Source organism: Conger conger, chromosome 15 (genome assembly GCF_963514075.1).
Source record: "Conger conger chromosome 15, fConCon1.1, whole genome shotgun sequence".
Taxonomy (NCBI): Eukaryota; Metazoa; Chordata; class Actinopteri; order Anguilliformes; family Congridae; genus Conger; species Conger conger.
Window position 1 is genome coordinate 30939849 of NC_083774.1, and position 25183 is coordinate 30965031.

General features: G+C 45.4%; 20 non-coding genes across 20 annotated transcripts; all 20 read right to left on the bottom strand.

Moving 5' to 3' along the window:
* Positions 1–2693: 2693 nt before the first annotated feature.
* trnap-cgg (transfer RNA proline (anticodon CGG)) lies at positions 2694–2765 on the bottom strand. Its single transcript has one exon. It is a non-coding gene; the product is annotated as a tRNA-Pro (tRNA).
* A 1198-nt stretch (positions 2766–3963) lies between these two features.
* On the bottom strand, positions 3964–4035 carry trnap-ugg (transfer RNA proline (anticodon UGG)). The gene has a single exon. It is a non-coding gene; the product is annotated as a tRNA-Pro (tRNA).
* A 349-nt stretch (positions 4036–4384) lies between these two features.
* Positions 4385–4456, bottom strand: trnap-cgg (transfer RNA proline (anticodon CGG)). Its single transcript has one exon. It is a non-coding gene; the product is annotated as a tRNA-Pro (tRNA).
* Positions 4457–4804: 348 nt separating this feature from the next.
* trnap-ugg (transfer RNA proline (anticodon UGG)) lies at positions 4805–4876 on the bottom strand. The gene has a single exon. It is a non-coding gene; the product is annotated as a tRNA-Pro (tRNA).
* Positions 4877–6075: 1199 nt separating this feature from the next.
* trnap-ugg (transfer RNA proline (anticodon UGG)) lies at positions 6076–6147 on the bottom strand. Its single transcript has one exon. It is a non-coding gene; the product is annotated as a tRNA-Pro (tRNA).
* Positions 6148–6496: 349 nt separating this feature from the next.
* On the bottom strand, positions 6497–6568 carry trnap-cgg (transfer RNA proline (anticodon CGG)). Its single transcript has one exon. It is a non-coding gene; the product is annotated as a tRNA-Pro (tRNA).
* A 348-nt stretch (positions 6569–6916) lies between these two features.
* trnap-cgg (transfer RNA proline (anticodon CGG)) lies at positions 6917–6988 on the bottom strand. The gene has a single exon. It is a non-coding gene; the product is annotated as a tRNA-Pro (tRNA).
* A 773-nt stretch (positions 6989–7761) lies between these two features.
* trnap-ugg (transfer RNA proline (anticodon UGG)) lies at positions 7762–7833 on the bottom strand. The gene has a single exon. It is a non-coding gene; the product is annotated as a tRNA-Pro (tRNA).
* A 348-nt stretch (positions 7834–8181) lies between these two features.
* Positions 8182–8253, bottom strand: trnap-cgg (transfer RNA proline (anticodon CGG)). Its single transcript has one exon. It is a non-coding gene; the product is annotated as a tRNA-Pro (tRNA).
* Positions 8254–9868: 1615 nt separating this feature from the next.
* On the bottom strand, positions 9869–9940 carry trnap-ugg (transfer RNA proline (anticodon UGG)). Its single transcript has one exon. It is a non-coding gene; the product is annotated as a tRNA-Pro (tRNA).
* A 1194-nt stretch (positions 9941–11134) lies between these two features.
* trnap-cgg (transfer RNA proline (anticodon CGG)) lies at positions 11135–11206 on the bottom strand. Its single transcript has one exon. It is a non-coding gene; the product is annotated as a tRNA-Pro (tRNA).
* A 768-nt stretch (positions 11207–11974) lies between these two features.
* Positions 11975–12046, bottom strand: trnap-cgg (transfer RNA proline (anticodon CGG)). Its single transcript has one exon. It is a non-coding gene; the product is annotated as a tRNA-Pro (tRNA).
* Positions 12047–16207: 4161 nt separating this feature from the next.
* Positions 16208–16279, bottom strand: trnap-ugg (transfer RNA proline (anticodon UGG)). Its single transcript has one exon. It is a non-coding gene; the product is annotated as a tRNA-Pro (tRNA).
* A 770-nt stretch (positions 16280–17049) lies between these two features.
* Positions 17050–17121, bottom strand: trnap-ugg (transfer RNA proline (anticodon UGG)). Its single transcript has one exon. It is a non-coding gene; the product is annotated as a tRNA-Pro (tRNA).
* Positions 17122–18315: 1194 nt separating this feature from the next.
* Positions 18316–18387, bottom strand: trnap-ugg (transfer RNA proline (anticodon UGG)). The gene has a single exon. It is a non-coding gene; the product is annotated as a tRNA-Pro (tRNA).
* A 348-nt stretch (positions 18388–18735) lies between these two features.
* Positions 18736–18807, bottom strand: trnap-cgg (transfer RNA proline (anticodon CGG)). The gene has a single exon. It is a non-coding gene; the product is annotated as a tRNA-Pro (tRNA).
* A 2681-nt stretch (positions 18808–21488) lies between these two features.
* trnap-ugg (transfer RNA proline (anticodon UGG)) lies at positions 21489–21560 on the bottom strand. Its single transcript has one exon. It is a non-coding gene; the product is annotated as a tRNA-Pro (tRNA).
* A 349-nt stretch (positions 21561–21909) lies between these two features.
* Positions 21910–21981, bottom strand: trnap-cgg (transfer RNA proline (anticodon CGG)). Its single transcript has one exon. It is a non-coding gene; the product is annotated as a tRNA-Pro (tRNA).
* A 348-nt stretch (positions 21982–22329) lies between these two features.
* trnap-ugg (transfer RNA proline (anticodon UGG)) lies at positions 22330–22401 on the bottom strand. The gene has a single exon. It is a non-coding gene; the product is annotated as a tRNA-Pro (tRNA).
* A 1195-nt stretch (positions 22402–23596) lies between these two features.
* Positions 23597–23668, bottom strand: trnap-ugg (transfer RNA proline (anticodon UGG)). The gene has a single exon. It is a non-coding gene; the product is annotated as a tRNA-Pro (tRNA).
* Between the last annotated feature and the right edge of the window lie 1515 nt (positions 23669–25183).

A 25183-nucleotide genomic window follows, 5' to 3' on the forward strand; every position in this document is an offset into this window, starting at 1 on the left:
CAAAGCAGGAATCATACCCCTACATCACTGAGCCCACAGGTGCGTTTTTTTTCCTTGCTGTAGACCTCCAGGTGGTTACTAATTGAAAAACCCCATAGTTCCTAGACTTTGTTGATGGCTGAGGCAATAAGCACACCAATTCACTGCATTGGTTAAAGGTTCCAGTCTCTTCAGAGGTCTGGATCGAATTCCTCTGCTGCCATTTTTTACAAAAAGCTGCAAAATAGAATAATCGGTCAGCCCATGAGAGAAGGTGGTTCTCAGTGGATTGACACAAATCTCAGAGTGTGAGGATGCCATCTTGATCTACAGTGTTGAGACAAGACCAACGCCCAGAGAAACTACTCAGTTGCAAAGAGGATGCATCACTCGCTCTTTTCAGAGAGCTTGTCCGGAATTTGAACCAAAGACCTCACGCACCCGAAGCGAGAATCATACCCCTAGACCAACGAGCCACAATATTGTCAGTTTTGGTTGCTGTAGACCACCAGATGATTACTAATTGAAAAACTCCATAGTTCCTTGTCTTTGTTGATGGCAGAGGCAATAAGCACACCAATTCACTGCAATGGTTAAAGGTTCCAGTCTCTTCAGAGGTCTGGATCGAATTCCTCTGCTTTTTTACAAAAAGCTGCAAAATAGAATAATAGGTCAGCCCATGAGAGAAGGTGGTTCTCTGTGGATTGACACAAATCTCAGAGTGTGAGGATGCAATCTTGATCTATACTGTTGAGACAAGACCAACACCCAGAGAAGCTACCAACTTGCAAAGAAGATGCACCACTCTCTCTTTTCAGAGAGCTTGTCCGGAATTTGAACCAAAGACCTCACGCACCCAAAGCGAGAATCATACCCCTAGACCAACGAGCCACAATATTGTCGGTTTTGTTTGCTGTAGACCACCAGATGATTACTAATTGAAAAACTCCATAGTTCCTTGTCTTTGTTGATGGCAGAGGCAATAAGCACACCAATTCACTGCAATGGTTAAAGGTTCCAGTCTCTTCAGAGGTCTGGATCGAATTCCTCTGCTTTTTTACAAAAAGCTGCAAAATAGAATAATAGGTCAGCCCATGAGAGAAGGTGGTTCTCAGTGGATTGACACAAATCTCAGAGTGTGAGGATGCCATCTTGATCTATACTGTTGAGACAAGACCAACACCCAGAGAAGCTACCAACTTGCAAAGAAGATGCACCACTCTCTCTTTTCAGAGAGCTTGTCCGGAATTTGAACCCAAGACCTCACGCACCCAAAGCGAGAATCATACCCCTAGACCAGGGGTCGGCAACCCTCGTCCAGGAAAGCCGCAGGGTGTGCTGCCTATTGTCTCCACCTTAAAATAAGCAACCGATTCAGACCCAAGACACCAGGTGAGGTCAGTTAACTGTGTAATCAACGGCTTTCATTGATCAATTAATACCAAGTAACAATGAAAGCCAGCACACCCTGCGGCTCTCCAGGACCAGGGTTGTCGACCCCTGCCCTAGACCAACGAGCCCACAACATTGCCCGTTTTGGTTGCTGTAGACCACCAGATGATTACTAATTGAAAAACTCCATAGTTCCTCCATAGACTTTGTTGATGGCTGAGGCAATAAGCACACCAATTCACTGCATTGGTTAAAGGTTCCAGTCTCTTCAGAGGTCTGGATCGAATTCCTCTGCTGCCATTTTTTACAAAAAGCTGCAAAATAGAATAATCGGTCAGCCCATGAGACAAGGTGGTTCTCAGTGGATTGACACAAATCTCAGAGTGTGAGGATGCCATCTTGATCTACAGTGTTGAGACAAGACCAATGCCCAGAGAAACTACTCAGTTGCAAAGAGGATGCATCACTTGATCTTTTCAGAGGGCTTGTCCGGGATTTGAACAAGGGACCTCTCGCACCCAAAGCGAGAATCATACCCCTAGACCAACGAGCCCTCAATTTTGCCCATTTTGGTTGCTGTAGACCACCAGATGACTACTAATTGAAAAACTCTGTAGTTCCTTGTCTTTGTTGATGGCAGAGGCAATAAGCACACCAATTCACTGCAATGGTTAAAGGTTCCAGTCTCTTCAGAGGTCTGGATCGAATTCCTCTGCTGCCATTTTTTGCAAAAAGCTGAAAAATAGAATAATAGGTCAGCCCATGAGAGAAGGTGGTTCTCAGTGGATTGACACAAATCTCAGAGTGTGAGGATGCCATCTTGATCTACAGTGTTGAGACAAGACCAACGCCCAGAGAAACTACTCAGTTGCAAAGAGGATGCATCACTCGATCTTTTCAGAGGGCTCATCCGGGATTTGAACCCAGGACCTCTCGCACCCAAAGCAAGAATCATACCCCTAGACCAACGAGGCACAATATTGCCCATTTTGGTTGCTGTAGACCACCAGATGATTACTAATTGAAAAACTCCATAGTTCCTTGTCTTTGTTGATGGCAGAGGCAATAAGCACACCAATTCACTGCAATGGTTAAAGGTTCCAGTCTCTTCAGAGGTCTGGATCGAATTCCTCTGCTGCCATTTTTTACAAAAAGCTGCAAAATAGAATAATAGGTCTGCCCATGAGAGAAGGTGGTTCTCAGTGGATTGACACAAATCTCAGAGTGTGAGGATGCCATCTTGACCTACAGTGTTGAGACAAGAGCAACGCCCAGAGAAACTACTCAGTTGCAAAAAGGATGCATCACTCGATCTTTTCAGAGGGCTCATCCGGGATTTGAACCCGGGACCTCTCGCCCCCGAAGCAAGCATCATACCCCTAGACCAACGAGCCACAATATTGCCTGTTTTGGTTGCTGTAGACCACCAGATGATTACTAATTGAAAAACTCCATAGTTCCTTGTCTTTGTTGATGGCAGAGGCAATAAGCACACCAATTCACTGCAATGGTTAAAGGTTCCAGTCTCTTCAGAGGTCTGGATCGAATTCCTCTGCTGCCATTTTTTGCAAAAAGCTGAAAAATAGCATAACAGGCCTGCCCATTAGAGAAGGTTCTCAGTAGGTTCTCAGTGGATTGACAAAGGTCTCAGACTGTGAGGATGCCATCTTGATCTACAGTGTTGAGACGATACCAACACCCAGAGAAGCTTCCGAGTTGCCAAGTATATGCAACACTCACACTTTTTAGAGGGCTCGTCCAGGATTTGAACCCCGGACTTCTCGCACCCAAAGCAGGAATCATACCCCTACATCACTGAGCCCACAGGTGCGTTTTTTTTCCTTGCTGTAGACCTCCAGGTGGTTACTAATTGAAAAACCCCATAGTTCCTAGACTTTGTTGATGGCTGAGGCAATAAGCACACCAATTCACTGCATTGGTTAAAAGTTCCAGTCTCTTCAGAGGTCTGGATCGAATTCCTCTGCTGCCATTTTTTACAAAAAGCAGCAAAATAGAATAATAGGTCAGCCCATGAGAGAAGGTGGTTCTCAGTGGATTGACACAAATCTCAGAGTGTGAGGATGCCATCTTGATCTACAGTGTTGAGACAAGACCAACGCCCAGAGAAACTACTCAGTTGCAAAGAGGATGCACCACTCGATCTTTTCAGGGGGCTCATCCGGGATTTGAACAAGGGATCTCTCGCACCCAAAGCGAGAATCATACCCCTAGACCAACGAGCCCTCAATTTTGCCCATTTTGGTTGCTGTAGACCACCAGATGATTACTAATTGAAAAACTCCATAGTTCCTTGTCTTTGTTGATGGCTGAGGCAATAAGCACACCAATTCACTGCAATGGTTAAAGGTTCCAGTCTCTTCAGAGGTCTGGATCGAATTCCTCTGCTGCCATTTTTTGCAAAAAGCTGAAAAATAGAATAATAGGTCAGCCCATGAGAGAAGGTGGTTCTCAGTGGATTGACAGAAATCTCAGACTGTGAGGATGCCATCTTGATCTACAGTGTTGAGACAAGAGCAACACCCAGAGAAACTACTCAGTTGCAAAGAAGATGCATCACTCGCTCTTTTCAGAGGGCTCGTCCGGGATTTGAACCCGGGACCTCTCGCACCCAAAGCGAGAATCATACCCCTAGACCAACGAGCCCTCAACTTTGCCCATTTTGGTTGCTGTAGACCACCAGATGATTACTAATTGAAAAACTCCATAGTTCCTTGTCTTTGTTGATGGCAGAGGCAATAAGCACACCAATTCACTGCAATGGTTAAAGGTTCCAGTCTCTTCAGAGGTCTGGATCGAATTCCTCTGCTGCCATTTTTTACAAAAAGCTGAAAAATAGAATAATAGGTCTGCCCATGAGAGAAGGTGGTTCTCAGTGGATTGACACAAATCTCAGAGTGTGAGGATGCCATCTTGACCTACAGTGTTGAGACAAGAGCAACGCCCAGAGAAACTACTCAGTTGCAAAAAGGATGCATCACTCGATCTTTTCAGAGGGCTCATCCGGGATTTGAACCCGGGACCTCTCGCCCCCGAAGCAAGCATCATACCCCTAGACCAACGAGCCACAATATTGCCTGTTTTGGTTGCTGTAGACCACCAGATGATTACTAATTGAAAAACTCCATAGTTCCTTGTCTTTGTTGATGGCAGAGGCAATAAGCACACCAATTCACTGCAATGTTTAAAGGTTCCAGTCTCTTCAGAGGTCTGGATCGAATTCCTCTGCTGCCATTTTCTGCAAAAAGCTGAAAAATAGAATAATAGGTCAGCCCATGAGAGAAGGTGGTTCTCAGTGGATTGACACAAATCTCAGACTGTGAGGATGCCATCTTGATCTACAGTGTTGAGACAAGAGCAACACCCAGAGAAACTACTCAGTTGCAAAGAAGATGCATCACTCGCTCTTTTCAGAGGGCTCGTCCAGAATTTGAACCCGGGACCTCTCGCACCCAAAGCGAGAATCATACCCCTAGACCAACGAGCCCTCAACTTTGCCCATTTTGGTTGCTGTAGACCACCAGATGATTACTAATTGAAAAACTCCATAGTTCCTTGTCTTTGTTGATGGCAGAGGCAATAAGCACACCAATTCACTGCAATGGTTAAAGGTTCCAGTCTCTTCAGAGGTCTGGATCGAATTCCTCTGCTGCCATTTTTTGCAAAAAGCTGAAAAATAGCATAACAGGCCTGCCCATTAGAGAAGGTTCTCAGTAGGTTCTCAGTGGATTGACAAAGGTCTCAGACTGTGAGGATGCCATCTTGATCTACAGTGTTGAGACGATACCAACACCCAGAGAAGCTTCCGAGTTGCCAAGTATATGCAACACTCACACTTTTTAGAGGGCTCGTCCAGGATTTGAACCCCGGACTTCTCGCACCCGAAGCAGGAATCATACCCCTACATCACTGAGCCCACTGGTGCGTTTTTTTTCCTTGCTGTAGACCTCCAGGTGGTTACTAATTGAAAAACCCCATAGTTCCTAGACTTTGTTGATGGCTGAGGTAATAAGCACACCAATTCACTGCATTGGTTAAAGGTTCCAGTCTCTTCAGAGGTCTGGATCGAATTCCTCTGCTGCCATTTTTTACAAAAAGCTGCAAAATAGAATAATAGGTCAGCCCATGAGAGAAGGTGGTTCTCAGTGGATTGACACAAATCTCAGAGTGTGAGGATGCCATCTTGATCTACAGTGTTGAGACAAGACCAACGCCCAGAGAAACTACTCAGTTGCAAAGAGGATGCACCACTCGATCTTTTCAGAGGGCTCATCCGGGATTTGAACAAGGGATCTCTCGCACCCAAAGCGAGAATCATACCCCTAGACCAACGAGCCCTCAATTTTGCCCATTTTGGTTGCTGTAGACCACCAGATGATTACTAATTGAAAAACTCCATAGTTCCTTGTCTTTGTTGATGGCAGAGGCAATAAGCACACCAATTCACTGCAATGGTTAAAGGTTCCAGTCTCTTCAGAGGTCTGGATCGAATTCCTCTGCTGCCATTTTTTGCAAAAAGCTGAAAAATAGAATAATAGGTCAGCCCATGAGAGAAGGTGGTTCTCAGTGGATTGACACAAATCTCAGACTGTGAGGATGCCATCTTGATCTACAGTGTTGAGAGAAGAGCAACACCCAGACAAACTACTCAGTTGCAAAGAAGATGCATCACTCGCTCTTTTCAGAGGGCTCGTCCGGGATTTGAACCCGGGACCTCTCGTACCCAAAGCGAGAATCATACCCCTAGACCAACGAGCCCTCAACTTTGCCCATTTTGGTTGCTGTAGACCACCAGATGATTACTAATTGAAAAACTCCATAGTTCCTTGTCTTTGTTGATGGCAGAGGCAATAAGCACACCAATTCACTGCAATGGTTAAAGGTTCCAGTCTCTTCAGAGGTCTGGATCGAATTCCTCTGCTGCCATTTTTTACAAAAAGCTGCAAAATAGAATAATAGGTCTGCCCATGAGAGAAGGTGGTTCTCAGTGGATTGACACAAATCTCAGAGTGTGAGGATGCCATCTTGACCTACAGTGTTGAGACAAGAGCAACGCCCAGAGAAACTACTCACTTGCAAAGAGGATGCATCACTCGATCTTTTCAGAGGGCTCATCCGGGATTTGAACCCGGGACCTCTCGCCCCCGAAGCAAGAATCATACCCCTAGACCAACGAGCCACAATATTGCCTGTTTTGGTTGCTGTAGACCACCAGATGATTACTAATTGAAAAACTCCATAGTTCCTTGTCTTTGTTGATGGCAGAGGCAATAAGCACACCAATTCACTGCAATGTTTAAAGGTTCCAGTCTCTTCAGAGGTCTGGATCGAATTCCTCTGCTGCCATTTTCTGCAAAAAGCTGAAAAATAGAATAATAGGTCAGCCCATGAGAGAAGGTGGTTCTCAGTGGATTGACACAAATCTCAGACTGTGAGGATGCCATCTTGATCTACAGTGTTGAGACAAGAGCAACACCCAGAGAAACTACTCAGTTGCAAAGAGGATGCATCACTCGATCTTTTCAGAGGGCTCATCCGGGATTTGAACCCGGGACCTCTCGCCCCCGAAGCAAGAATCATACCCCTAGACCAACGAGCCACAATATTGCCTGTTTTGGTTGCTGTAGACCACCAGATGATTACTAATTGAAAAACTCCATAGTTCCTTGTCTTTGTTGATGGCAGAGGCAATAAGCACACCAATTCACTGCAATGGTTAAAGGTTCCAGTCTCTTCAGAGGTCTGGATCGAATTCCTCTGCTGCCATTTTTTACAAAAAGCTGAAAAATAGCATAACAGGCCTGCCCATGAGAGAACTCAGTAGGTTCTCAGTGGATTGACAAAGGTCTCAGACTGTGAGGATGCCATCTTGATCTACAGTGTTGAGACGATACCAACACCCAGAGAAGCTTCCGAGTTGCCAAGTATATGCAACATTCACACTTTTTAGAGGGCTCGTCCAGGATTTGAACCCCAGACTTCTCGCACCCAAAGCAGGAATCATACCCCTACATCACTGAGCCCACAGGTGCGTTTTTTTTCCTTGCTGTAGACCTCCAGGTGGTTACTAATTGAAAAACCCCATAGTTCCTAGACTTTGTTGATGGCTGAGGCAATAAGCACACCAATTCACTGCATTGGTTAAAGGTTCCAGTCTCTTCAGAGGTCTGGATCGAATTCCTCTGCTGCCATTTTTTACAAAAAGCTGCAAAATAGAATAATAGGTCTGCCCATGAGAGAAGGTGGTTCTCAGTGGATTGACACAAATCTCAGAGTGTGAGGATGCCATCTTGATCTACAGTGTTGAGACAAGACCAACGCCCAGAGAAACTACTCAGTTGCAAAAAGGATGCATCACTCGATCTTTTCAGAGGGCTCATCCGGGATTTGAACCCGGGATCTCTCGCACCCAAAGCGAGAATCATACCCCTAGACCAACGAGCCACAATATTGCCTGTTTCGGTTGCTGTAGACCACCAGATGATTACTAATTGAAAAACTCCATAGTTCCTTATCTTTGTTGATGGCAGAGGCAATAAGCACACCAATTCACTGCAATGGTTAAAGGTTCCAGTCTCTTCAGAGGTCTGGATCGAATTCCTCTGCTGCCATTTTTTACAAAAAGCTGCAAAATAGAATAATAGGTCTGCCCATGAGAGAAGGTGGTTCTCAGTGGATTGACACAAATCTCAGAGTGTGAGGATGCCATCTTGACCTACAGTGTTGAGACAAGAGCAACACCCAGAGAAACTACTCAGTTGCAAAGAGGATGCATCACTCGATCTTTTCAGAGGGCTCATCCGGGATTTGAACCCGGGACCGCTCGCCCCCGAAGCAAGAATCATACCCCTAGACCAACGAGCCACAATATTGCCTGTTTTGGTTGCTGTAGACCACCAGATGATTACTAATTGAAAAACTCCATAGTTCCTTGTCTTTGTTGATGGCAGAGGCAATAAGCACACCAATTCATTGCAATGTTTAAAGGTTCCAGTCTCTTCAGAGGTCTGGATCGAATTCCTCTGCTGCCATTTTCTGCAAAAAGCTGAAAAATAGAATAATAGGTCAGCCCATGAGAGAAGGTGGTTCTCAGTGGATTGACACAAATCTCAGACTGTGAGGATGCCATCTTGATCTACAGTGTTGAGACAAGAGCAACACCCAGAGAAACTACTCAGTTGCAAAGAAGATGCATCACTCGCTCTTTTCAGAGGGCTCGTCTGGGATTTGAAGCCGGGACCTCTCGCACCCAAAGCGAGAATCATACCCCTAGACCAACGAGCCCTCAACTTTGCCCATTTTGGTTGCTGTAGACCACCAGATGATTACTAATTGAAAAACTCCATAATTCCTTGTCTTTGTTGATAGCAGAGGCAATAAGCACACCAATTCACTGCAATGGTTAAAGGTTCCAGTCTCTTCAGAGGTCTGGATCGAATTCCTCTGCTGCCATTTTTTACAAAAAGCTGAAAAATAGCATAACAGCCCTGCCCATGAGAGAACTCAGTAGGTTCTCAGTGGATTGACAAAGGTCTCAGACTGTGAGGATGCCATCTTGATCTACAGTGTTGAGACGATACCAACACCCAGAGAAGCTTCCGAGTTGCCAAGTATATGCAACATTCACACTTTTTAGAGGGCTCGTCCAGGATTTGAACCCCAGACTTCTCGCACCCAAAGCAGGAATCATACCCCTACATCACTGAGCCCACAGGTGCGTTTTTTTTCCTTGCTGTAGACCTCCAGGTGGTTACTAATTGAAAAACCCCATAGTTCCTAGACTTTGTTGATGGCTGAGGCAATAAGCACACCAATTCACTGCATTGGTTAAAGGTTCCAGTCTCTTCAGAGGTCTGGATCGAATTCCTCTGCTGCCATTTTTTACAAAAAGCTGCAAAATAGAATAATAGGTCAGCCCATGAGAGAAGGTGGTTCTCAGTGGATTGACACAAATCTCAGAGTGTGAGGATGCCATCTTGATCTACAGTGTTGAGACAAGACCAACGCCCAGAGAAACTACTCAGTTGCAAAGAGGATGCACCACTCGATCTTTTCAGAGGGCTCATCCGGGATTTGAACAAGGGATCTCTCGCACCCAAAGCGAGAATCATACCCCTAGACCAACGAGCCCTCAATTTTGCCCATTTTGGTTGCTGTAGACCACCAGATGATTACTAATTGAAAAACTCCATAGTTCCTTGTCTTTGTTGATGGCAGAGGCAATAAGCACACCAATTCACTGCAATGGTTAAAGGTTCCAGTCTCTTCAGAGGTCTGGATCGAATTCCTCTGCTGCCATTTTTTGCAAAAAGCTGAAAAATAGAATAATAGGTCAGCCCATGAGAGAAGCTGGTTCTCAGTGGATTGACACAAATCTCAGACTGTGAGGATGCCATCTTGATCTACAGTGTTGAGACAAGAGCAACACCGAGAGAAACTACTCAGTTGCAAAGAAGATGCATCAATCGCTCTTTTCAGAGGGCTCGTCCGGGATTTGAAGCCGGGACCTCTCGCACCCAAAGCGAGAATCATACCCCTAGACCAACGAGCCCTCAACTTTGCCCATTTTGGTTGCTGTAGACCACCAGATGATTACTAATTGAAAAACTCCATAGTTCCTTGTCTTTGTTGATGGCAGAGGCAATAAGCACACCAATTCACTGCAATGGTTAAAGGTTCCAGTCTCTTCAGAGGTCTGGATCGAATTCCTCTGCTGCCATTTTTTACAAAAAGCTGAAAAATAGCATAACAGGCCTGCCCATGAGAGAACTCAGTAGGTTCTCAGTGGATTGACAAAGGTCTCAGACTGTGAGGATGCCATCTTGATCTACAGTGTTGAGACGATACCAACACCCAGAGAAGCTTCCGAGTTGCCAAGTATATGCAACATTCACACTTTTTAGAGGGCTCGTCCAGGATTTGAACCCCAGACTTCTCGCACCCAAAGCAGGAATCATACCCCTACATCACTGAGCCCACAGGTGCGTTTTTTTTCCTTGCTGTAGACCTCCAGGTGGTTACTAATTGAAAAACCCCATAGTTCCTAGACTTTGTTGATGGCTGAGGCAATAAGCACACCAATTCACTGCATTGGTTAAAGGTTCCAGTCTCTTCAGAGGTCTGGATCGAATTCCTCTGCTGCCATTTTTTACAAAAAGCTGCAAAATAGAATAATAGGTCAGCCCATGAGAGAAGGTGGTTCTCAGTGGATTGACACAAATCTCAGAGTGTGAGGATGCCATCTTGATCTACAGTGTTGAGACAAGACCAACGCCCAGAGAAACTACTCAGTTGCAAAGAGGATGCATCACTCGATCTTTTCAGCGGGCTCGTTTGGGATTTGAACCCGGGACCTCTCGCACCCGAAGCGAGAATCATACCCCTAGACCAACCAGCCACAATATTGCCCTTCTTGGTTGCTGTAGACCACCAGATGATTACTAATTGAAAAACTCCATAGTTCCTTGTCTTTGTTGATGGCAGAGGCAATAAGCACACCAATTCACTGCAATGGTTAAAGGTTCCAGTCTCTTCAGAGGTCTGGATCGAATTCCTCTGCTGCCATTTTTTACAAAAAGCTGCAAAATAGAATAATAGGTCAGCCCATGAGAGAAGGTGGTTCTCAGTGGATTGACACAAATCTCAGAGTGTGAGGATGCCATCTTGATCTACAGTGTTGAGACAAGACCAACGCCCAGAGAAACTACTCAGTTGCAAAGAGGAAGCATCACTCGATCTTTTCAGAGGGCTCGTCCGGGATTTGAACCCGGGACCTCTCGCACCCGAAGCGAGAATCATACCCCTAGACCAACGAGCCACAGTATTGCAGGTTTTGGTTGCTGTAGACCACCAGATGATTACTAATTGAAAAACTCCATAGTTCCTTGTCTTTGTTGATGGCAGAGGCAATAAGCACACCAATTCACTGCAATGGTTAAAGGTTCCAGTCTCTTCAGAGGTCTGGATCGAATTCCTCTGCTGCCATTTTTTACAAAAAGCTGCAAAATAGAATAATAGGTCAGCCCATGAGAGAAGGTGGTTCTCAGTGGATTGACACAAATCTCAGACTGTGAGGATGCCATCTTGATCTACAGTGTTGAGACAAGACCAACGCCCAGAGAAACTACTCAGTTGCAAAGAGGATGCATCACTCGATCTTTTCAGCGGGCTCGTTTGGGATTTGAACCCGGGACCTCTCGCACCCGAAGCGAGAATAATACCCCTAGACCAACCAGCCACAATATTGCCCTTCTTGGTTGCTGTAGACCACCAGATGATTACTAATTGAAAAACTCCATAGTTCCTTGTCTTTGTTGATGGCAGAGGCAATAAGCACACCAATTCACTGCAATGGTTAAAGGTTCCAGTCTCTTCAGAGGTCTGGATCGAATTCCTCTGCTGCCATTTTTTACAAAAAGCTGCAAAATAGAATAATAGGTCAGCCCATGAGAGAAGGTGGTTCTCAGTGGATTGACACAAATCTCAGAGTGTGAGGATGCCATCTTGATCTACAGTGTTGAGACAAGACCAACGCCCAGAGAAACTACTCAGTTGCAAAGAGGAAGCATCACTCGATCTTTTCAGAGGGCTCGTCCGGGATTTGAACCCGGGACCTCTCGCACCCGAAGCGAGAATCATACCCCTAGACCAACGAGCCACAATATTGCAGGTTTCTGTTGCTGTAGACCACCAGATGATTACTAATTGAAAAACTCCATAGTTCCTTGTCTTTGTTGATGGCAGAGGCAATAAGCACACCAATTCACTGCAATGGTTAAAGGTTCCAGTCTCTTCAGAGGTCTGGATCGAATTCCTCTGCTGCCATTTTTTACAAAAAGCTGCAAAATAGAATAATAGGTCAGCCCATGAGAGAAGGTGGTTCTCAGTGGATTGACACAAATCTCAGAGTGTGAGGATGCCATCTTGATCTACAGTGTTGAGACAAGACCAACGCCCAGAGAAACTACTCAGTTGCAAAGAGGATGCATCACTCGATCTTTTCAGCGGGCTCGTTTGGGATTTGAACCCGGGACCTCTCGCACCCGAAGCGAGAATCATACCCCTAGACCAACCAGCCACAATATTGCCCTTCTTGGTTGCTGTAGACCACCAGATGATTACTAATTGAAAAACTCCATAGTTCCTTGTCTTTGTTGATGGCAGAGGCAATAAGCACACCAATTCACTGCAATGGTTAAAGGTTCCAGTCTCTTCAGAGGTCTGGATCGAATTCCTCTGCTGCCATTTTTTACAAAAAGCTGCAAAATAGAATAATAGGTCAGCCCATGAGAGAAGGTGGTTCTCAGTGGATTGACACAAATCTCAGAGTGTGAGGATGCCATCTTGATCTACAGTGTTGAGACAAGACCAACGCCCAGAGAAACTACTCAGTTGCAAAGAGGATGCATCACTCGATCTTTTCAGAGGGCTCGTTAGAGAATTCCTCTGCTGCCATTTTTTACAAAAAGCTGAAAAATAGCATAACAGGCCTGCCCATTAGAGAAGGTTCTCAGTAGGTTCTCAGTGGATTGACACAAATCTCAGAGTGTGAGGATGCCATCTTGATCTACAGTGTTGAGACAAGACCAACGTCCAGAGAAACTACTCAGTTGCAAAGAGGATGCATCACTCGATCTTTTCAGAGGGCTCGTCCGGGATTTGAACCCGTGACCTCTCGCACCCGAAGCTAGAATCATACCCCTAGACCAACGAGCCACAATATTGCCCGTTTTGGTTGCTGTAGACCACCAGATGATTACTAATTGAAAAACTCCATAGCTCCTTGTCTTTGTTGATGGCAGAGGCAATAAGCACACCAATTCACTGCAATGGTTAAAGGTTCCAGTCTCTTCAGAGGTCTGGGTCAAATTCCTCTGCTGCCATTTTTTGCAAAAAGCTGAAAAATAGCATAACAGGCCTGCCCATTAGAGAAGGTTCTCAGTGGATTGACAAAGGTCTCAGACTGTGAGGATGCCATCTTGATCTACAGTGTTGAGACGATACCAACACCCAGAGAAGCTTCCGAGTTGCCAAGTATATGCAACACTCACACTTTTTAGAGAGCTGGTCCAGGATTTGAACCCCGGACTTCTCGCACCCAAAGCAGGAATCATACCCCTACATCACTGAGCCCACAGGTGCGTTTTTTTCCCTTGCTGTAGACCTCCAGGTGGTTACTAATTGAAAAACCCCATAGTTCCTAGACTTTGTTGATGGCTGAGGCAATAAGCACACCAATTCACTGCATTGGTTAAAGGTTCCAGTCTCTTCAGAGGTCTGGATCGAATTCCTCTGCTGCCATTTTTTACAAAAAGCAGCAAAATAGAATAATAGGTCAGCCCATGAGAGAAGGTGGTTCTCAGTGGATTGACACAAATCTCAGAGTGTGAGGATGCCATCTTGATCTACAGTGTTGAGACAAGACCAACGCCCAGAGAAACTACTCAGTTGCAAAGAGGATGCACCACTCGATCTTTTCAGAGGGCTCGTCCGGGATTTGAAAGAGGGAGCTCTCGCACCCAAAGCGCGAGTCATACCCCTAGACCAACGAGCCCTCAATTTTGCCCATTTTGGTTGCTGTAGACCACCAGATGATTACTAATTGAAAAACTCCATAGTTCCTTGTCTTTGTTGATGGCAGAGGCAATAAGCACACCAATTCACTGCAATGGTTAAAGGTTCCAGACTCTTCAGAGGTCTTGATCGAATTCCTCTGCTGCCATTTTTTGCAAAAAGCTGAAAAATAGCATAACGGGCCTGCCCATTAGAGAAGGTTCTCAGTAGGTTCTCAGTGGATTGACAAAGGTCTCAGACTGTGAGGATGCCATCTTGATCTACAGTGTTGAGACGATACCAACACCCAGAGAAGCTTCCGAGTTGCCAAGTATATGCAACACTCACACTTTTTAGAGGGCTCGTCCAGGATTTGAACCCCGGACTTCTCGCACCCAAAGCAGGAATCATACCCCTACATCACTGAGAACACAGGTGTGTTTTTTTTCCTTGCTGTAGACCTCCAGGTGGTTACTAATTGAAAAACCCCATAGTTCCTTGTCTTTGTTGATGGCAGAGGCAATAAGCACACCAATTCACTGCAATGGTTAAAGGTTCCAGTCTCTTCAGAGGTCTGGATCGAATTCCTCTGCTGCCATTTTTTACAAAAAGCTGCAAAATAGAATAATAGGTCAGCCCATGAGAGAAGGTGGTTCTCAGTGGATTGACACAAATCTCAGAGTGTGAGGATGCCATCTTGATCTACAGTGTTGAGACAAGACCAACGCCCAGAGAAACTACTCAGTTGCAAAGAGGATGCATCACTCGATCTTTTCAGAGGGCTCATCCGGTATTTAACCCGGGACCTCTCGCACCCGAAGCTAGAATCATACCCCTAGACCAACGAGCCACAATATTGCCAGTTTTGGTTGCTGTAGACCACCAGATGATTACTAATTGAAAAACTCCATAGTTCCTTGTCTTTGTTGATGGCAGAGGCAATAAGCACACCAATTCACTGCAATGGTTAAAGGTTCCAGTCTCTTCAGAGGTCTGGATCGAATTCCTCTGCTGCCATTTTTTGCAAAAAGCTGAAAAATAGCATAACAGGCCTGCCCATTAGAGAAGTTTCTCAGTAGGTTCTCAGTGGATTGACAAAGGTCTCAGACTGTGAGGATGCCATCTTGATCTACAGTGTTGAGACAAGACCAACGCCCAGAGAAACTACTCAGTTGCAAAGAGGATGCATCACTCGATCTTTTCAGAGGGCTCGTCAGAGAATTCCTCTGCTGCCATTTTTTACAAAAAGCTGAAAAATAGCATAACAGGCCTGCCCATTAGAGAAGGTTCTCAGTAGGTTCTCAGTGGATTGACAAAGGTCTCAGACTGTGAGGATGCCATCTTGATCTACAGTGTTGAGACGATACCAACACCCAGAGAAGCTTCCGAGTTGCCAAGTATATGCAACACTCACACTTTTTAGAGGGCTCGTCCAGGATTTGAACCCCGGACTTCTCGCACCCGAAGCAGGAATCATACCCCTACATCACTGAGCCCACTGGTGCGTTTTTTTTCCTTGCTGTAGACCTCCAGGTGGTTACTAATTGAAAAACCCCATAGTTCCTAGACTTTGTTGATGGCTGAGGCAATAAGCACACCAATTCACTGCATTGGTTAAAGGTTCCAGTCTCTTCAGAGGTCTGGATTGAATTCCTCTGCTGCCATTTTTTACAAAAAGCTGCAAAATAGAATAATAGGTCAGCCCATGAGAGAAGGTGGTTCTCAGTGGATTGACACAAATCTCAGAGTGTGAGGATGCCATCTTGATCTACAGTGTTGAGACAAGACCAACGCCCAGAGAAACTACTCAGTTGCAAAGAGGATGCACCACTCGATCTTTTCAGAGGGCTCATCCGGGATTTGAACAAGGGATCTCTCGCACCCAAAGTGAGAATCATACCCCTAGACCAACGAGCCCTCAATTTTGCCCATTTTGGTTGCTGTAGACCACCAGATGATTACTAATTGAAAAACTCCATAGTTCCTTGTCTTTGTTGATGGCAGAGGCAATAAGCACACCAATTCACTGCAATGGTTAAAGGTTCCAGTCTCTTCAGAGGTCTGGATCGAATTCCTCTGCTGCCATTTTTTGCAAAAAGCTGAAAAATAGAATAATAGGTCAGCCCATGAGAGAAGGTGGTTCTCAGTGGATTGACACAAATCTCAGACTGTGAGGATGCCATCTTGATCTACAGTGTTGAGACAAGAGCAACACCCAGAGAAACTACTCAGTTGCAAAGAAGATGCATCACTCGCTCTTTTCAGAGGGCTCGTCCGGGATTTGAATCCGGGACCTCTCGCACCCAAAGCGAGAATCATACCCCTAGACCAACGAGCCCTCAACTTTGCCAATTTTGGTTGCTGTAGACCGCCAGATGATTACTAATTGAAAAACCCCATAGTTCCTTGTCTTTGTTGATGGCAGAGGCAATAAGCACACCAATTCACTGCAATGGTTAAAGGTTCCAGTCTCTTCAGAGGTCTGGATCGAATTCCTCTGCTGCCATTTTTTACAAAAAGCTGCAAAATAGAATAATAGGTCAGCCCATGAGAGAAGGTGGTTCTCAGTGGATTGACACAAATCTCAGAGTGTGAGGATGCCATCTTGATCTACAGTGTTGAGACAAGACCAACGCCCAGAGAAACTACTCAGTTGCAAAGAGGATGCACCACTCGATCTTTTCAGAGGGCTCATCCGGGATTTGAACAAGGGATCTCTCGCACCCAAAGCGAGAATCATACCCCTAGACCAACGAGCCCTCAATTTTGCCCATTTTGGTTGCTGTAGACCACCAGATGATTACTAATTGAAAAACTCCATAGTTCCTTGTCTTTGTTGATGGCAGAGGCAATAAGCACACCAATTCACTGCAATGGTTAAAGGTTCCAGTCTCTTCAGAGGTCTGGATCGAATTCCTCTGCTGCCATTTTTTGCAAAAAGCTGAAAAATAGAATAATAGGTCAGCCCATGAGAGAAGCTGGTTCTCAGTGGATTGACACAAATCTCAGACTGTGAGGATGCCATCTTGATCTACAGTGTTGAGACAAGAGCAACACCCAGAGAAACTACTCAGTTGCAAAGAAGATGCATCAATCGCTCTTTTCAGAGGGCTCATCCGGGATTTGAAGCCGGGACCTCTCGCACCCAAAGCGAGAATCATACCCCTAGACCAACGAGCCCTCAACTTTGCCCATTTTGGTTGCTGTAGACCACCAGATGATTACTAATTGAAAAACTCCATAGTTCCTTGTCTTTGTTGATGGCAGAGGCAATAAGCACACCAATTCACTGCAATGGTTAAAGGTTCCAGTCTCTTCAGAGGTCTGGATCGAATTCCTCTGCTGCCATTTTTTACAAAAAGCTGAAAAATAGCATAACAGGCCTGCCCATGAGAGAACTCAGTAGGTTCTCAGTGGATTGACAAAGGTCTCAGACTGTGAGGATGCCATCTTGATCTACAGTGTTGAGACGATACCAACACCCAGAGAAGCTTCCGAGTTGCCAAGTATATGCAACATTCACACTTTTTAGAGGGCTCGTCCAGGATTTGAACCCCAGACTTCTCGCACCCAAAGCAGGAATCATACCCCTACATCACTGAGCCCACAGGTGCGTTTTTTTTCCTTGCTGTAGACCTCCAGGTGGTTACTAATTGAAAAACCCCATAGTTCCTAGACTTTGTTGATGGCTGAGGCAATAAGCACACCAATTCACTGCATTGGTTAAAGGTTCCAGTCTCTTCAGAGGTCTGGATCGAATTCCTCTGCTGCCATTTTTTACAAAAAGCTGCAAAATAGAATAATAGGTCAGCCCATGAGAGAAGGTGGTTCTCAGTGGATTGACACAAATCTTAGAGTGTGAGGATGCCATCTTGATCTACAGTGTTGAGACAAGACCAACGCCCAGAGAAACTACTCAGTTGCAAAGAGGATGCATCACTCGATCTTTTCAGTGGGCTCGTTTGGGATTTGAACCCGGGACCTCTCGCACCCGAAGCGAGAATCATACCCCTAGACCAACCAGCCACAATATTGCCCGTCTTGGTTGCTGTAGACCACCAGATGATTACTAATTGAAAAACTCCATAGTTCCTTGTCTTTGTTGATGGCAGAGGCAATAAGCACACCAATTCACTGCAATGGTTAAAGGTTCCAGTCTCTTCAGAGGTCTGGATCGAATTCCTCTGCTGCCATTTTTTACAAAAAGCTGCAAAATAGAATAATAGGTCAGCCCATGAGAGAAGGTGGTTCTCAGTGGATTGACACAAATCTCAGAGTGTGAGGATGCCATCTTGATCTACAGTGTTGAGACAAGACCAACGCCCAGAGAAACTACTCAGTTGCAAAGAGGAAGCATCACTCGATCTTTTCAGAGGGCTCGTCCGGGATTTGAACCCGGGACCTCTCGCACCCAAAGCGAGAATCATACCCCTAGACCAACGAGCCACAATATTGCAGGTTTTGGTTGCTGTAGACCACGAGATGATTACTAATTGAAAAACTCCATAGTTCCTTGTCTTTGTTGATGGCAGAGGCAATAAGCACACCAATTCACTGCAATGGTTAAAGGTTCCAGTCTCTTCAGAGGTCTGGATCGAATTCCTCTGCTGCCATTTTTTACAAAAAGCTGCAAAATAGAATAATAGGTCAGCCCATGAGAGAAGGTGGTTCTCAGTGGATTGACACAAATCTCAGACTGTGAGGATGCCATCTTGATCTACAGTGTTGAGACAAGACCAACGCCCAGAGAAACTACTCAGTTGCAAAGAGGATGCATCACTCGATCTTTTCAGAGGGCTCATCCGGGATTTGAACCCGGGACCTCTCGCACCCGAAGCAAGAATCATACCCCTAGACCAACGAGCCACAATATTGCCTGTTTTGGTTGCTGTAGACCACCAGATGATTACTAATTGAAAAACTCCATAGTTCCTTGTCTTTGTTGATGGCAGAGGCAATAAGCACACCAATTCACTGCAATGGTTAAAGGTTCCAGTCTCTTCAGAGGTCTGGATCGAATTCCTCTGCTGCCATTTTTTGCAAAAAGCTGAAAAATAGCATAACAGGCCTGCCCATTAGAGAAGGTTCTCAGTAGGTTCTCAGTGGATTGACAAAGGTCTCGGACTGTGAGGATGCCATCTTGATCTACAGTGTTGAGACAAGACCAACGCCCAGAGAAACTACTCAGTTGCAAAGAGGATGCATCACTCGATCTTTTCAGAGGGCTCGTTAGAGAATTCCTCTGCTGCCATTTTTTACAAAAAGCTGAAAAATAGCATAACAGGCCTGCCCATTAGAGAAGGTTCTCAGTAGGTTCTCAGTGGATTGACACAAATCTCAGAGTGTGAGGATGCCATCTTGATCTACAGTGTTGAGACAAGACCAACGTCCAGAGAAACTACTCAGTTGCAAAGAGGATGCATCACTCGATCTTTTCAGAGGGCTCTTCCGGGATTTGAACCCGTGACCTCTCGCACCCGAAGCTAGAATCATACCCCTAGACCAACGAGCCACAATATTGCCCGTTTTGGTTGCTGTAGACCACCAGATGATTACTAATTGAAAAACTCCATAGCTCCTTGTCTTTGTTGATGGCAGAGGCAATAAGCACACCAATTCACTGCAATGGTTAAAGGTTCCAGTCTCTTCAGAGGTCTGGGTCAAATTCCTCTGCTGCCATTTTTTGCAAAAAGCTGAAAAATAGCATAACAGGCCTGCCCATTAGAGAAGGTTCTCAGTGGATTGACAAAGGTCTCAGACTGTGAGGATGCCATCTTGATCTACAGTGTTGAGACGATACCAACACCCAGAGAAGCTTCCGAGTTGCCAAGTATATGCAACACTCACACTTTTTAGAGAGCTCGTCCAGGATTTGAACCCCGGACTTCTCGCACCCAAAGCAGGAATCATACCCCTACATCACTGAGCCCACAGGTGCGTTTTTTTCCCTTGCTGTAGACCTCCAGGTGGTTACTAATTGAAAAACCCCATAGTTCCTAGACTTTGTTGATGGCTGAGGCAATAAGCACACCAATTCACTGCATTGGTTAAAGGTTCCAGTCTCTTCAGAGGTCTGGATCGAATTCCTCTGCTGCCATTTTTTACAAAAAGCAGCAAAATAGAATAATAGGTCAGCCCATGAGAGAAGGTGGTTCTCAGTGGATTGACACAAATCTCAGAGTGTGAGGATGCCATCTTGATCTACAGTGTTGAGACAAGACCAACGCCCAGAGAAACTACTCAGTTGCAAAGAGGATGCACCACTCGATCTTTTCAGAGGGCTCGTCCGGGATTTGAAAGAGGGAGCTCTCGCACCCAAAGCGCGAGTCATACCCCTAGACCAACGAGCCCTCAATTTTGCCCATTTTGGTTGCTGTAGACCACCAGATGATTACTAATTGAAAAACTCCATAGTTCCTTGTCTTTGTTGATGGCAGAGGCAATAAGCACACCAATTCACTGCAATGGTTAAAGGTTCCAGACTCTTCAGAGGTCTGGATCGAATTCCTCTGCTGCCATTTTTTGCAAAAAGCTGAAAAATAGCATAACGGGCCTGCCCATTAGAGACGGTTCTCAGTAGGTTCTCAGTGGATTGACAAAGGTCTCAGACTGTGAGGATGCCATCTTGATCTACAGTGTTGAGACGATACCAACACCCAGAGAAGCTTCCGAGTTGCCAAGTATATGCAACACTCACACTTTTTAGAGGGCTCGTCCAGGATTTGAACCCCGGACTTCTCGCACCCAAAGCAGGAATCATACCCCTACATCACTGAGAACACAGGTGTGTTTTTTTTCCTTGCTGTAGACCTCCAGGTGGTTACTAATTGAAAAACCCCATAGTTCCTTGTCTTTGTTGATGGCAGAGGCAATAAGCACACCAATTCACTGCAATGGTTAAAGGTTCCAGTCTCTTCAGAGGTCTGGATCGAATTCCTCTGCTGCCATTTTTTACAAAAAGCTGCAAAATAGAATAATAGGTCAGCCCAAGAGAGAAGGTGGTTCTCAGTGGATTGACACAAATCTCAGAGTGTGAGGATGCCATCTTGATCTACAGTGTTGAGACAAGACCAACGCCCAGAGAAACTACTCAGTTGCAAAGAGGATGCATCACTCGATCTTTTCAGAGGGCTCATCCGGGATTTAACCCGGGACCTCTCGCACCCGAAGCTAGAATCATACCCCTAGACCAACGAGCCACAATATTGCCCGTTTTGGTTGCTGTAGACCACCAGATGATTACTAATTGAAAAACTCCATAGTTCCTTGTCTTTGTTGATGGCAGAGGCAATAAGCACACCAATTCACTGCAATGGTTAAAGGTTCCAGTCTCTTCAGAGGTCTGGATCGAATTCCTCTGCTGCCATTTTTTGCAAAAAGCTGAAAAATAGAATAATAGGTCAGCCCATGAGAGAAGGTGGTTCTCAGTGGATTGACACAAATCTCAGACTGTGAGGATGCCATCTTGATCTACAGTGTTGAGACAAGAGCAACACCCAGAGAAACTACTCAGTTGCAAAGAAGATGCATCACTCGCTCTTTTCAGAGGGCTCGTCCGGGATTTGAATCCGGGACCTCTCGCACCCAAAGCGAGAATCATACCCCTAGACCAACGAGCCCTCAACTTTGCCAATTTTGGTTGCTGTAGACCGCCAGATGATTACTAATTGAAAAACTCCATAGTTCCTTGTCTTTGTTGATGGCAGAGGCAATAAGCACACCAATTCACTGCAATGGTTAAAGGTTCCAGTCTCTTCAGAGGTCTGGATCGAATTCCTCTGCTGCCATTTTTTACAAAAAGCTGCAAAATAGAATAATAGGTCTGCCCATGAGAGAAGGTGGTTCTCAGTGGATTGACACAAATCTCAGAGTGTGAGGATGCCATCTTGACCTACAGTGTTGAGACAAGAGCAACGCCCAGAGAAACTACTCAGTTGCAAAGAGGATGCATCACTCGATCTTTTCAGAGGGCTCATCCGGGATTTGAACCCGGGACCTCTCGCCCCCGAAGCAAGAATCATACCCCTAGACCAACGAGCCACAATATTGCCTCTTTTGGTTGCTGTAGACCACCAGATGATTACTAATTGAAAAACTCCATAGTTCCTTGTCTTTGTTGATGGCAGAGGCAATAAGCACACCAATTCACTGCAATGTTTAAAGGTTCCAGTCTCTTCAGAGGTCTGGATCGAATTCCTCTGCTGCCATTTTCTGCAAAAAGCTGAAAAATAGAATAATAGGTCAGCCCATGAGAGAAGGTGGTTCTCAGTGGATTGACACAAATCTCAGACTGTGAGGATTCCATCTTGATCTACAGTGTTGAGACAAGAGCAACACCCAGAGAAACTACTCAGTTGCAAAGAAGATGCATCACTCGCTCTTTTCAGAGGGCTCGTCCGGGATTTGAAGCCGGGACCTCTCGCACCCAAAGCGAGAATCATACCCCTAGACCAACGAGCCCTCAACTTTGCCCATTTTGGTTGCTGTAGACCACCAGATGATTACTAATTGAAAAACTCCATAGTTCCTTGTCTTTGTTGATGGCAGAGGCAATAAGCACACCAATTCACTGCAATGGTTAAAGGTTCCAGTCTCTTCAGAGGTCTGGATCGAATTCCTCTGCTGCCATTTTTTACAAAAAGCTGAAAAATAGCATAACAGGCCTGCCCATGAGAGAACTCAGTAGGTTCTCAGTGGATTGACAAAGGTCTCAGACTGTGAGGATGCCATCTTGATCTACAGTGTTGAGACGATACCAACACCCAGAGAAGCTTCCGAGTTGCCAAGTATATGCAACATTCACACTTTTTAGAGGGCTCGTCCAGGATTTGAACCCCAGACTTCTCGCACCCAAAGCAGGAATCATACCCCTACATCACTGAGCCCACAGGTGCGTTTTTTTTCCTTGCTGTAGACTTCCAGGTGGTTACTAATTGAAAAACCCCATAGTTCCTAGACTTTGTTGATGGCTGAGGCAATAAGCACACCAATTCACTGCATTGGTTAAAGGTTCCAGTCTCTTCAGAGGTCTGGATCGAATTCCTCTGCTGCCATTTTTTACAAAAAGCTGCAAAATAGAATAATAGGTCAGCCCATGAGAGAAGGTGGTTCTCAGTGGATTGACACAAATCTCAGAGTGTGAGGATGCCATCTTGATCTACAGTGTTGAGACAAGACCAACGCCCAGAGAAACTACTCAGTTGCAAAGAGGATGCACCACTCGATCTTTTCAGAGAGCTCATCCGGAATTTGAACAAGGGATCTCTCGCACCCAAAGCGAGAATCATACCCCTAGACCAACGAGCCCTCAATTTTGCCCATTTTGGTTGCTGTAGACCACCAAATGATTACTAATTGAAAAACTCCATAGTTCCTTGTCTTTGTTGATGGCAGAGGCAATAAGCACACCAATTCACTGCAATGGTTAAAGGTTCCAGTCTCTTCAGAGGTCTGGATCGAATTCCTCTGCTGCCATTTTTTGCAAAAAGCTGAAAAATAGAATAATAGGTCAGCCCATGAGAGAAGCTGGTTCTCAGTGGATTGACACAAATCTCAGACTGTGAGGATGCCATCTTGATCTACAGTGTTGAGACAAGAGCAACACCCAGAGAAACTACTCAGTTGCAAAGAAGATGCATCACTCGCTCTTTTCAGAGGGCTCGTGCGGGATTTGAAGCCGGGACCTCTCGCACCCAAAGCGAGAATCATACCCCTAGACCAACGAGCCCTCAACTTTGCCCATTTTGGTTGCTGTAGACCACCAGATGATTACTAATTGAAAAACTCCATAGTTCCTTGTCTTTGTTGATGGCAGAGGCAATAAGCACACCAATTCACTGCAATGGTTAAAGGTTCCAGTCTCTTCAGAGGTCTGGATCGAATTCCTCTGCTGCCATTTTTTACAAAAAGCTGAAAAATAGCATAACAGGCCTGCCCATGAGAGAACTCAGTAGGTTCTCAGTGGATTGACAAAGGTCTCAGACTGTGAGGATGCCATCTTGATCTACAGTGTTGAGACGATACCAACACCCAGAGAAGCTTCCGAGTTGCCAAGTATATGCAACACTCACACTTTTTAGAGGGCTCGTCCAGGATTTGAACCCCGGACTTCTCGCACCCAAAGCAGGAATCATACCCCTCCATCACTGAGCCCACAGGTGCGTTTTTTTCCCTTGCTGTAGACCTCCAGGTGGTTACTAATTGAAAAACCCCATAGTTCCTTGTCTTTGTTGATGGCAGAGGCAATAAGCACACCAATTCACTGCAATGGTTAAAGGTTCCAGTCTCTTCAGAGGTCTGGATCGAATTCCTCTGCTGCCATTTTTTACAAAAAGCTGCAAAATAGAATAATAGTTTAGCCCATGAGAGAAGGTGGTTCTCAGTGGATTGACACAAATCTCAGAGTGTGAGGATGCCATCTTGATCTACAGTGTTGAGACAAGACCAACGCCCAGAGAAACTACTCAGTTGCAAGGAGGATGCATCACTCGATCTTTTCAGAGATCTCGTCCGGGATTTGAACCCCGGCCCTCTCGCACCCAAAGCGAGAATCATACCCCTAGACCAAGGAGCCACAACATTGGCCGTTTTGGTTGCTGTAGACCACCAGATGATTACTAATTGAAAAACTCCATAGTTCCTTGTCTTTGTTGATGGCAGAGGCAATAAGCACACCAATTCACTGCAATGGTTAAAGGTTCCAGTCTCTTCAGAGGTCTGGATCGAATTCCTCTGCGGCCATTTTTTGCAAAAAGCTGAAAAATAGCATAGCAGGCCTGCCCATGAGAGAAGGTTCTCAGTAGGTTCTCAGTTGACTGACAAAGGTCTCAGACTGTGAGGATGCCATCTTGATCTACAGTGTTGAGACGATACCAACACCCAGAGAAGCTTCGGAGTTGCCAAGTATATGCAACACTCACACTTTTTAGAGGGCTCTTCCAGGATTTGAACCCCGGACTTCTCGCACCCAAAGCAGGAATCATACCCCTACATCACTGAGCCCACAGGTGCGTTTTTTTTCCTTGCTGTAGACCTCCAGGTGGTTACTAATTGAAAAACCCCATAGTTCCTAGACTTTGTTGATGGCTGAGGCAATAAGCACACCAATTCACTGCATTGGTTAAAGGTTCCAGTCTCTTCAGAGGTCTGGATCGAATTCCTCTGCTGCCATTTTTTACAAAAAGCTGCAAAATAGAATAATAGGTCAGCCCATGAGAGAAGGTGGTTCTCAGTGGATTGACAC